The sequence below is a fragment of the Pristis pectinata genome, chromosome 20, assembly GCF_009764475.1.
Source record: "Pristis pectinata isolate sPriPec2 chromosome 20, sPriPec2.1.pri, whole genome shotgun sequence".
Taxonomy (NCBI): Eukaryota; Metazoa; Chordata; class Chondrichthyes; order Rhinopristiformes; family Pristidae; genus Pristis; species Pristis pectinata.
Genome location: NC_067424.1, coordinates 39,157,427 through 39,169,775, shown reverse-complemented (window position 1 = coordinate 39,169,775; position 12,349 = coordinate 39,157,427). Strand labels below are relative to the sequence as shown.

At 45.9% G+C, this 12,349-nt stretch overlaps 3 non-coding genes across 3 annotated transcripts; all 3 read left to right on the top strand.

The window, feature by feature from the left end:
* The first annotated feature begins 3,718 nt into the window (after positions 1–3,718).
* Positions 3,719–3,790, top strand: trnae-uuc (transfer RNA glutamic acid (anticodon UUC)). Its single transcript has one exon. It is a non-coding gene; the product is annotated as a tRNA-Glu (tRNA).
* Positions 3,791–4,669: 879 nt separating this feature from the next.
* Positions 4,670–4,741, top strand: trnae-cuc (transfer RNA glutamic acid (anticodon CUC)). Its single transcript has one exon. It is a non-coding gene; the product is annotated as a tRNA-Glu (tRNA).
* Positions 4,742–6,630: 1,889 nt separating this feature from the next.
* On the top strand, positions 6,631–6,702 carry trnae-uuc (transfer RNA glutamic acid (anticodon UUC)). The gene has a single exon. It is a non-coding gene; the product is annotated as a tRNA-Glu (tRNA).
* The last annotated feature ends 5,647 nt before the right edge of the window (positions 6,703–12,349 follow it).

The window sequence follows — 12,349 nt, the reverse complement described above, 5'->3', positions numbered from 1 at the left end:
TCCTGAAGGAGGAATACACGGCATTAAGGAGAAGGTTGAGAAGTAGGACCTCAAGGGTAGTAAACTCAGGATTACTACCTGTGCCACCTGTCAATGATAGGAAGAATAGAAAGCTCTGGCAGATGAATGCGTGGCTGAATGACTGGTTCAGGGGGCAGGGCTTCAGATGTTTGGATAATTGGGACCTTTTTTGGGGGAGGAATGACCTATTCGCTAAGGATGGGTTGCACCAAACTCCAAAGGTTCCCATATCCTGGCGGGAATGTTTAATTTAGTTGTAGGGGAGAGTTTAAACTGATCTGGCAGGGGAATGGAAACCAGGATGTTAGGTTACAAGATCTTAAGGTAAGGGAGGAAGTTTATAGAAACAAGTCCAATGAGGATGGCAAGAAGGACAGGCAGGTGAGAAGTCAGGATAATTTGCTGAATAATAGAAGTACAACAAATCAGGATGTTAGGATACAGAATGTTAGGATAGGGGATGAGGTAGATAGGAACATGTCTAAGATAATATGTAGTGAAGATGATAAGAAGGATAGACAGGTGGAAAGTCAGGATAATCTCCTGAACAACAGAAGTACAACAAAATTGATAGCAGATACCGGACTAAATGTCCTATATTTAAATGCACGTAACATTAGAAATAAAGTAGATGACCTAGTGGCACAACTACAGGTTAATAAATAATTATGGGGGATTTTAACACGAAGGTGGACTGGGAAATCCAGAATTGCGGTAGAAGTCTGGAGAGTCAGTTTGTGGAATGTCTAAGGGACGTTTTTCGGGAGCAACTTTTTGAGGAGCCCACCAGGGGATCCGCTGAATTGGATTGGGTGCTGTGTAATGAACCGGAGGTGATTAGGGAATTAAAGGTAAAGCAACCACTGGGAACCAGTGATCACAATATGATTGAGTTCAGTTTCAAGTTTGAGAAGGAGAAGCTGATAACTGGTGTATCAATATTTCAGTGGAAGAAAGAAAATTACAATGGTATGAGAGAGGAGTTGGCCCAAATTGATTGGAAGAGTAAGCTCGCTGGAGGGACAGCAGAGGAGAAATGGAAGGAATTTCTACAGGAAATAAGGAAAATGCAGGATGGATATATTCCAAGAAAAAAGGTTTTGAATGGAAAAAAGGCACTGTTGTGGATAACGACAGAGGTGAAGGCTAAAATAAAAGCAAAAGGGGCGGAGTACAAAGAAGCAAAAATTAGTGAGAAAACAGAAGAATGGGAAGCTTTTTAAAACCTGCAGAGAAGAAACTAAGAAGGTCATTGGGAAAGAAAAGATGAGTTATGAAAGGAAGTTGGCGGATAACATTCGAAAGGATACTAAGAGTTTTTTAAAAAATACATAAGGAGTAAAAGAGACACGGGTTGATATAGGACCAGTTGATAACGGTGCAGGAGCTATTAGAATGGACGATAGAGAGATGGCAGAGGAATTGAATGAATATTTGGCATCGGTCTTCACCGTGGAGGACATCAGCAATGTGCCGGTTAGTCAGGAGTCTCACGAAATGGAAGTAAGTTCAGTTAAGATCACTAGGGAGAAGGTGCGAGGAAAACTAAATTGGCTAAAGACTGATAAGTCTCCCGGACCGGATCAGGTGCATCCCCGGGTTCTGAAGGAGGTGGCTTTAGAGATAGCGGAGGCATTGGAGATAATTTTCCAGAAATCGATAGATTCCGGCATGGTTCCGGAGGACTGGATGGTCGCAAATGTAGTTCCGTTGTATAAGAAAGGTGGGAGGCAGCATAAAGGAAATTACAGACCTATTAGTCTGACGTCAGTGGTGGGAAAATTATTGGAATCTATTCTCAAGGATGGGGTTGCGGAATACCTAGAGGCGCAAGGCAAGATAACTCCTAGCCAACATGGTTTTGTGAAGGGAAGTTCCTGCCTGACCAACCTATTGGTGCCTTTTGAAGAAATCACAGGTAGGGTGGATAAGGGACAGGAGGTAGATGTTGTGAATTTATACTTTATGAGGCCTTTGATAAGGTGCCTCAGAAGAGAATGATTAATAAGATGAGAGGTCATGGAATTAAGGGTAGGATAACAGAATGGGTGGAGCATTGGCTGGTTGGCAGGAAGCAAAGAGTGGAAATAAAAGGATCTCGTTCTGGTTGGTCACCGGTAACTAGTGGTGTGCCGCAGGGTTCTCTGTTGGAACCACTCCTTTTTACATTGTACATTAACGATTTGGATTTGGGAATAAATGGTTTTGTGCCTAAGTTTGTGGATGACACCAAGATAGGTGGAGGAGTAGGGAGTATTGAAGTGATAGGAAGGTTGCAGAGGGACCGAGATAGTTTAGGAGAATGGGCAAGGAAATGGCAGATGTGATTCAATGTTGAGTAATTTGCAGTTGTACACTTTGGAAGCAGAAATAAGCGTGCAAATTATTATCTAGGAGGAGAGAAAATTCAAAGTACGGAATACAAAGGGACTTGGGGGTGCTCGTGCAGGATACCTTAAAGGTTAACCAGCAGGTAGGATCGGTAGTAAAGAAAGCGAATGCTATGTTGGCATTCATTTCGAGAGGTACAGTGTGTAAAAGTAAGGAAGTGTTGATGAGGCTCTACGGGGCACAAGTGAGGCCTCATTTGGAATATTGTGCGCAGTTTTGGGCCCCACATCTCAGGAAGGATGTGGTGACGTTGGAGAGGGTTCAGAGGAGATTTACGAGGATGATTCCAGGAATGAAAGGGCTTACGTATGAGGAGCGTTTGTCGGCTCTTGGACTGTACTCACTGGAGTACAGAAGAATGAAATGGGACGTCAAAGAGACACTTAAAATATTAACAGCAAAGGACAAGTAGATGTGGCTAGGCTGATTCCCTTGGTGGGTGAGTCCAGGACCAGAGGGCACAATCTTATTATTAGAGGGTGCAGTTTCAAAACAGAGATGAGGAAAACAATTTCTTTAGCCAGAGGGTGGTGAATTAGTGTAACTCCGGCAAACATAGAGCAGTGGAGGCCAGATCAGTGGGGGCGTTCAAGGAGGAGATAGATAGATATCTAAATAGTCAGGATATCAAGGGATATGGGGATAAGGCTGGAAATTGGGAATGGAATAGGTTTATGTTCTTACACCCATTCCCCATTTCTCATTTCTTTTTTTCCCTTTCCTTGGACCAGACTCGATGGGCCGAATGGCCTGCTTATGCTCCCTTGTCTGGTGGTCTTGTGATCTTGTGAATCGCAGGAAATCTCGGGGAGAAGATAGAAAGTCTAGCAGAAGAAAGATTTTTGATTGTCGAAAGGTGTCCGAATTGGATGGGGCTATTTGAAATAGAAAAGGAGAAGCAAAGGCCTGTCCGTAACATGAAAGAAATGCGTTGCGTTCTTTCAGCTGCACATTGGCAGAAGGTACGGCAGCAATGAAGAAGGAAGGGTAAACGTGCTGATGATCTTGACGCGAAGATGTGGGAAACGGAAAATTGTCTGAGTTGATTGTCAATGGTGCTTGGTTGAGAGGATATTTGCGACTGAGGATTCCAGCGAATCAGCCTTGACACTTCTGTATGCTGAGAATGGAGGTGGCGTCGCTTGCAGCTTGAGTGATGAGATGAGATAATGTCCATTATCTCGGGTGATTTTAGCTGCCCGTACGTCTGCTGGGACGTGATGAGAGAATCATTTTGAGTGTGTGTTGTCTGATTTGTGAGCTAGGCAAAGAGAATCTTGGTGATCTGTGGTGATTTTCGTCAGATTCCCTGGTGGTCTAGTGGTTAGGATTCGGCGCTTTCACCGCCGCGGCCCGGGTTCGATTCCCGGTCAGGGAAGTACGTTTTGGAAGCTGCGGCAAGTGATAACTTTCCTCGTCTTCAACTACACCACAAACCAGTGATATATCAATCGAGGCCGCTTCTGGATGCAGTGAGCACGGCATTCTCCACAGTGTGAGCATGCTACCTTGCAGAAATCGGGCTTTCCTGACTGTAAATTAGTAGCTGAGTTGACAGAATTTAGCCAAAGATGAACAAGCTCGCATCCCACTCGTCTCCGTCGCCCTCATCTTTCAATCAGTCAGCTGCAGTCGCGACACATTGGACAGTTGCTCAATAACAGAGTAAATCGAAGGCGATTGAATCTTGGAAGGAAACAGGCGGACAAATTGAAAGACTTGAGGGTTGGTGAAGATTGTCAGAAGGCAGGGAAGATATATAAATCATGAGTATTGGATGCTTGTTGGCGTGGGGTAAACAGGCAAGGTGAAGTCAAGTTATCAATCATCAGAAATCTGTAGGAGACGTGAAAGGAAAGGCTGGCCTTCTTTCGTTTTTGGAAGCAAAAGGTGATGCGGCCGTGATGCAAAAAGGAAGAGTGAAATGTTGCCAGCTACGGAGGATGCGTTCGATTGGAGCAAAGGAGAAATCTCGGACTGGAATGTGAATCGAAGATTTGTGAGGACAGCCAGTCAGTGTCGAGATGAGGATTTGACAAGAGCATGTTCCTTGAGTGTGTTTGGTTGAAAGAAAGAGTGAATGAGGAACAGCCTGCGAGACATTTTCATGGCAGGATGCTTTGCACTCGGGCTGCTGTGGTCGCACGGCAATTACGCTGCCCGAGGAACTGCTGGGAAGTGGACAGCAAGCCACTTCAACGATTGTCTGGATATAAAAGAAAGCCATTGTTGGTGTGCGTGCGTTGCATTTGTCGGCTCCCTGGTGGTCTAGTGGTTAGGATTCGGCGCTCTCACCGCCGCGGCCCGGGTTCGATTCCCGGCCAGGGAAGTGTGGCTTGGCAACTGGAAGCAGTCAGAATCTTGGGAGCCAGCAGTCAGTGGATTAGCAGATTTGCTAACACAGGGCGTCTGCCTGTAGAATGATCAAGGTATCTTCCTCTCCGTTGCGAAGCTCCCGGAGAGGCAAGCGAATATTAGAAGGCAGAAATCGGGTTGATTTTTGTCCACTTTGACCAAATAAAAACTGGCACCGATCGCAGCCATGAATGAGGTGTGATGCGAACGATTGATCGCAAGGGTAGTGATGCCACACGAAGTACGGCTGATCAGGCGGCACATTTTGCCTGGCTTGCTTTGTCTGCCACTCCACAGGCTGCTTCCGACTCCTGAGCCGATAGCTTAAAGAGAGAGCCTTTTCACGGTAAGTCACGCTGCCCCCCGACAATTCCTTCCGAATCTTTCGGAGTAAAGCAGGCAATCCTAAGGGACCCCAGGGGAAAGGTGTACAGGTCACCGATAAGCGGCAAACGTAACCACTGCTCACAGTGTTACGGACTCAGTGAATGTCCCTTTAAATAGTGAGTGTGTGTGTATGTGTGTGTGGCGCGTGCTTACCTCAATAGAAGATAAAGGACGTCATGACGTCGTTGAAGAAATAAGAAGGAGAGAGAGGGAGAGAGAGAGACACCAGCCTGCTTGTTTTCTCCATCGATGGGTGAGAAACAATAACTGTGTCTGCCACTGAAATCCATGTATGGAAGTTGGAAGTAATCCAATGGAGTTCACTTTGTTGCTGACCGGTAGAAGGAAACAGGTATTTGTGTGTGGACGACCACGATTCGGATGCTTTTCGGGCTGAGGAAGTCACTACCGAGTAAACCCTGAAGTGTCGTTTGGGTTCCATCGTGGAACATTTGGATTTGGTATTCAGTCTCTCTATCTTCTCTACATCTACGGTGGTTGTTGAAGAAGCCCTTGCTCATGTTTCACCTTATGGCTTCCGGAATTGAACTTTAAGAACCATTCTGGAACTGGGAGTTTTGGACTTTGCCACACACACACATGAAGAGTTTAGTTTTGGGGTTAACGTTGGAGGTTTAACATTTTTGAATTCTAACATACTATCATTTTTACTTTTATTTTACATATTATCATAAGTAGTGATTAATAAGATAGTTTTGAACACTAAATTATGCTCAGTGTGTTTCTTTTGTTGCTGGTTTGTGACAATAGTTTTCTGGAACGGATCGGCGGCAGTACTTGCAGGCGTGACGGCCTGGGGCCCTGCTTGGTATGTGCCACTTCATCTCGGGCCAATTGGAGATTGTCAGCTGATGGCGTCGACAGCTGGTGATTGTTGATTGAATAAACATGGTGTGTGCCGGTCAGTCTAAGAGAACAAACAAAAGTCCTACATTGAATTGGCAGGAAATCTCGGGGAGAAGATAGAAAGTATTGCAGAAGAAAGATTTTGGATTGTCGATAGGTGTCTCAATGGGATGGGGCTATTTGAAATAGAACAGGAGAAGAAAGGGCCTGTCCGTAACATGAAAGAAATGCGTCGCGTTCTTTCAGCTGCACATTGGCAGAAGGTAGGGCAGCAATGAAGAAGCCAAGGTAAACGTGCTGATGATCTTGACGCGAAGATGTGGGAAAGGGAAAATTGTCTGAGTTGATTGTCAATGATGCTTGGTTGAGAGGATATTGGCGACTGAGGATTCCAGCGAGGCAGCATTGACACTTGTGTATGTTGAGAATGGAGGTGGCTTCGCTTGCAGCTTGAGTGATGAGATGAGATCACGTCCGATTTGGCTCGGGTGATTTTAGCTGCCCGTACGTCTGCTGGGACGTGATGAGAAAATCATTTCGAGTACTTGTTGTCTGATTTGTGAGCTAGGCAAAGAGAATCTTGGTGAGCTGTGGTGATTTCCGTCAGATTCCCTGGTAGTCTAGTGGTTAGGATTCGGCGCTTTCACCGCCGCGGCCCGGGTTCGATTCCCGGTCAGGGAAGTATGTTTTGGAAGCTGCGGCAAGTGATAACTTTCCGCGTCTTCATCTACACCACAAACCAGTGATATATCAATCGAGGCCGCTTCTGGATGCAGTGAGCACGGCATTCTCCACAGTGTGCAGCATGCTACCTTGCAGCAATCGGGCTTTCTTGACTGTAAATTAGTAGCTGAGTTGACAGAATTTAGCCAAAGATGAACAAGCTCGCATCCCACTCGTCTCCGTCGCCCTCATCTTTCAATCAGTCAGCTGCACTCGCGACACATTGGACAGTTGCTCAATAACAGAGTAAATCGAAGGCGATTGAATCTTGGAAGGAAACAGGCGGACAAATTGAAAGACGATGTTAAGGACTTGACGGTGAAGATTGTCAGAAGGCAGGGAAGATATATAAATCATGAGTATTAGAATGCTTGTTGGCGTGGGGTAAGCAGGCAAGGTGAAGTCAAGTTATCAATCATCAGAAATCTGTAGGTGAGGTGAAAGGAAAGCCTGGCCTTCTTTCGTTTTTGGAAGCAAAAGGTGATGCGGCCGTGATGAAAAGAGGAAGAGTGAAATGTTGCCAGCTACGGAGGATGCGTTCGATTGGAGCAAAGGAGAAATCTCGGACTGGAATGTGAATCGAAGATTTGTGAGGACAGCCAGTAAGTGTCGAGATGAGGATTTGACAAGAGCATGTTCCTTGAGTGTGTTTGCGTGAAGAAAGAGTGAATGAGGAACAGCCTGCGAGACATTTTCATGGCAGGATGCTTTGCACTCGGGCTGCTGTGGTCGCACGGCAATTACGCTGCCCGAGGAACTGCCTGGGAAGTGAACTGCAAGCCTCTTGAATGTTTTCCTGGATATAGAAGAAAGCCATTGTTGGTGTGTGTGCGTTGCATTTTCGGCTTCCTGTTGGTCTAGTGGTTAGGATTCGGCGCTCTCACCGTCCGCGGCCCGGGTATCGATTCCCGGCCAGGGAAGTGTGGCTTGGCAACTGGAAGCAGTCAGAATCTTGGGAGCCAGCAGTCAGTGGATTAGCAGATTTGCTAACACAGGGCTTCTGCCTGTAGAATGATCAAGGTATCTTCCTCTCCGTTGCGAAGCTCCCGGAGACGCAAGCCAATATTAGAAGGCAGAAATCGGGTTGATTTTCATCCACTTTGACCAAATCAAAACTGGCACCGATCGCAGCCATGAATGAGGTGTGATGCGAACGATTGATCGCAAGGGTAGTGATGTCACACGAAGTACGGCTGATCAGGCGGCACATTTTGCCTGGCTTGCTTTGTCTGCCACTCCACAGGCTGCTTCCGACTCCTGAGCCGATAGCTTGCAAGAGAGGGCCTTTTCACGGTAAAGTCACGCTGCCCCCCGATGGATTGCTTCCGACTCCTACCGGAAGTAAAGCAGGCAATCCTAAGGGACTACAGGGGAAATGTGTACAGGTCACCGATAAACGGCAAATGTAACCACTACTCATATTTTTGCTGGAACGCCTCGGCGGCAGTACTTGCAGGCGTGCCGTCCTGGGGCCCTGCTTGGTTTGTGCGACTTCATCTCGGGCCAATTGGAGATTGTCAGCTGATGGCGTCGACATCTGGTGATTGTTGATTGAATAAACATGGTCTCTGCCGGTGAGTGTAAGACAACAAGCAAAAGTTCTAATTTGACGAGTGAGCGGAGATTGCCGGAAATTAACGAGGAGCCAGTTTTTTTTTCTTTCCAGCGTTCGGGATAGCGGCGAATGACTGCTCAGCCGCGTGTCATCACTCGGAGGCGCGCCGTCTCTTTAAAAGTCGGAGGCTTACTTTCAGTTTTCTTTCCAGCGACCAGAGAGCGGAGAGTGCCGGAAATTAACGAGGAGCGAGGTGTTTTTTCTTTCTGGCGTTCGGGATAGCGGCGAGTGACCGCGCAGGCGCGTGACCTACTCCAAAGCGCCCGGGCGATTTAAGTAGCAGACCATCATATCCAGCGGGAAGCTGAGTGAGAGGGAGCAGAGTGGGTTAGGCTTTAGCTCAAACGGCTTCGGCGAGAGTGGGAAAGAGGCGAGGCTAATATAGAGGGGTTACGTTTTTAGTTTATTTGTTGAAGTCAGTGATATTTAGCAATATGCATCTGGGGTTGGTCTTATGTTTGGACTGTCAGATGTGGGGACCTGGGAGACTACCAGACTCCCCGATAACTACATCTGCGCAAAGTTCACCGAGATGCGGCTCCTCAAGGAACGGATTGAGAGTCTGGTGCTGCAGCTAGATGACCTTCGGTTGGTTTGGGAGAGCGAGTAGGAAATAGACAGGAGTTATAAAGAGTTTGTAGAAAGCACCTCTGTGCCTGTCCCCCTGAAAAACCGATATCTCATTTTAGATTCGGTTGGAGAGGATGACCTGATAGAGGAAGACCTCAGCAACCGGGACATTGGAACCGAGCATGGTACTGTGGTCTGGCAGAGGAAGCGAAATTGCGTGGTTATTGGGGATTCCATAGTAAGGGGTACGGATAGCAGATTCTGCGATACCGCCAATGTGTCTCGGATTGTGCGTTGCCTCCCTGGTGCCAGGGTACGGGATTTCATGGACCGGGTCCAGAATATTCTGAGGGGAGAGGGTGATCAGCCAGAAGTCTTGGTACATGTAGGTACCAATGACATAGGTAGAAAAAGAGAAGATGTCCTGAAGGAGGAATACAAGGAATTAAGGAGAAGGTTGAGAACTAGGACCTCAAGGTTAGTAATCTCAGGATTACTACCTGTGCCACCTGTCAATGATAGGAAGAATAGAAGGCTCTGGCAGATGAATGCGTGGCTGAATGACTGGTGCAGGGGGCAGGGCTTCAGATTTTTGGATAATTGGGACCTTTTTTGGGAGAGGCATGACCTATTCGCTTAGGATGGGTTGCACTAAACTCCAAAGGTTCCCATATCCTGGCGGGAATGTTTAATTTAGTTGTAGGGGAGGGTTTAAACTGATCTGGCAGGGAGATGGAAAACAGGATGTTAGGTTACAAGATGCTAAGGTAAGGGAGGAAGTTTATAGAAACAAGTCCAATGAGGATGGCAAGAAGGACAGGCAGGTGAGAAGTCAGAATAATTTGCTGAATAACAGAAGCTGAACAAATCAGGATGTTAGGATACAGAATGTTAGGATAGGGGATGAGGTATATAGTATCATGTCTAAGATAATATGTAGTGAAGATGGTAAGAAGGATAGACAGGTGGAAAGTCAGGATAATCTCCTGAACAATAGAAGTACAACAAAAGTAATAGCAGATACCGGACTAAATGTCCTATATTTAAATGCACGTAGCATTAGGAATAAAGTAGATGACCTAGTGGCACAACTACAGGTTAATAAATACGACATTATGGCAATCACCGAGTCATGGCTTTATGATGGATGTGTTTGGGAACTGAATGTCCAGGGGTACACAGTGTATAGGAAGGATAGGCGGGTAGGCAGAGGGGGAGGTGTGTCCATGATGGTTACTAGTGACATAAAATCAATAGAAAGGAAGGATATTGGGTCAGAGGAGGTGGAATCCTTGTGGGTGCAGCAAAGAAATAGCAAGGGTAAAAGGACAATAGTAGCAGTCATATATAGGCCCCCTAATAGCAGTCAGAAAGTGGACTATAAGTTGCATTTGAGATAGAAAAAGCATGCCAGAGTGACAATGTGAAGATAAATATGGGGGAGTTTAACACGAAGGTGGACTGGGAAATCCAGAATTGCGGTAGAACTCAGGAGAGTGAGTTTGTGGAATGTCTAAGTGACGTTTTTCTAGAGCAACTTTTTGAAGAGCCCACCAGGGGATCGGCTGTTTTGGATTGGGTGCTGTGTAATGAACCGGACGTGATTAGGGACTAAAGGTAAAGGAACCACTGGGAACCAGTGATCACAATATGATTGAGTTCAGTTTCAAGTTTGAGAAGGAGAAGCTGATAACTGGTGTATCAATATTTCAGTGGAACAAAGGAAATTACAATGGTATGAGAGAGGAGTTGGCCCTAATTGATTGGAAGAGTAAGCTAGCTGGAGGGACGGCAGAGGAGAAATGGAAGGAATTTCTACAGGAGATAAGGAAAATGCAGGTTAGATATATTCCAAGAAAAAAAGGTTTTGAATGGAAAAAAGGCACAGATGTGGAAAACGAGAGAGGTGAAGGCTAAAATAAAAGCAAAAGCAGCGGCGTAGAAAGAAGCAAAAATTAGTGAGAAGTCAGAAGACTGGGAAGCTTTTAAAAACCTGCAGAGAATCTAAGAAGGTGATTAGGAAAGAAAAGGTGAATTTTGAAAGGAAGTTGGCGGATAACATTCAAAAGGATACTAAGAGTTTTTTTAATACATAAGGAGTAAAAGAGACACGGGTTGATATAGGACCAATTGATAACGGTGCAGGAGCTATTAGAATGGACGATAGAGAGATGGCAGAGGAATTGAATGAATATTTTGCATCGGTCTTCACCGTGGAGGACATCAGCAATGTGCCGGTTAGTCAGGAGTCTCACGAAATGGAAGTAAGTTCAGTTAAGATCACTAGGGAGAAGGTGCGAGGAAAACTAAATTGGCTAAAGACTGATAAGTCTCCCGGACCGGATGAGGTGCATCCCCGGGTTCTGAAGGAGGTGGCTTTAGAGATAGCGGAGGCATTGGGGATAATTTTCCAGAAATCGATAGATTCCGGCATGGTTCCGGAGGACTGGAGGGTCGCAAATGTAGTTCCGTTGTATCAGAAAACTGGGAGGCAGCATAAAGGAAATTACAGACCTATTAGTCTGACGTCAGTGGTGGGAAATTACTGGAATCTATTCTCAAGGATGGCGTTACGGAATACGTAGAGGCGCAAGGCAATGCAACTCCTAGCCAACATGGTTTTTGTGAAGGGAAGATCCTGCCTGACCAACCTATTGGAGCCTTTTGAAGAAATCACAGGTAAGATGGATAAGGGACAAGAGGTAGATGTTGTGTATTTAGATTTTCAAAAGGCCTTTGGTAAGGTGCCTCACAAGAGCCTGATTAATAAGATGAGAGGTCATGGAATTACGGGCAGGATAACAGAATGGGTGGAGCATTGGCTGGTTGGCAAGAAGCAAAGAGTGGAAATAAAAGGATCTCGTTCTGGTTGGTTACCGGTTACTAGTGGTGTGCCGCAGGGGTCTGTGTTGGGACCGCTCCTTTTTCCCTTGTACATTAACGATTTGGATAATGGAATAAATGGTTTCGTGGCTAAGTTTGTGGATGACACCAAGATAGGTGGAGGAGTAGGGAGTATTGAAGAGATAGGAAGGTTGCAGAGGGACATAGATAGTTTAGGAGAATGGGCAAGGAAATGGCAGGTGTGATTCAATGTTGAGAAATTTGCAGTTGTACATTTTGGAAGCAGAAATAAGCGGGCAAATTATTATCTACGAGGAGTGGAAATTCAAAGTACGGAATACAAACGGACTAGGGGGTACTCGTGCAGGATACCTTAAAGGTTAACCAACAGGTCGGATCGGTGGTAAAGAAAGCGAATGCTATGTTGACATTCATTTCGAGAGGTATAGTGTATAAAAGTAAGGAAGTGTTGATGAGGCTCTACGGGGCACTAGTGAGGCCTCATTTGGAATATTGTGCGCAGGTTTGGGCCCCACATCTTAGGAAGGATGTGCTGACGATGGAGAGGGTTCAGAG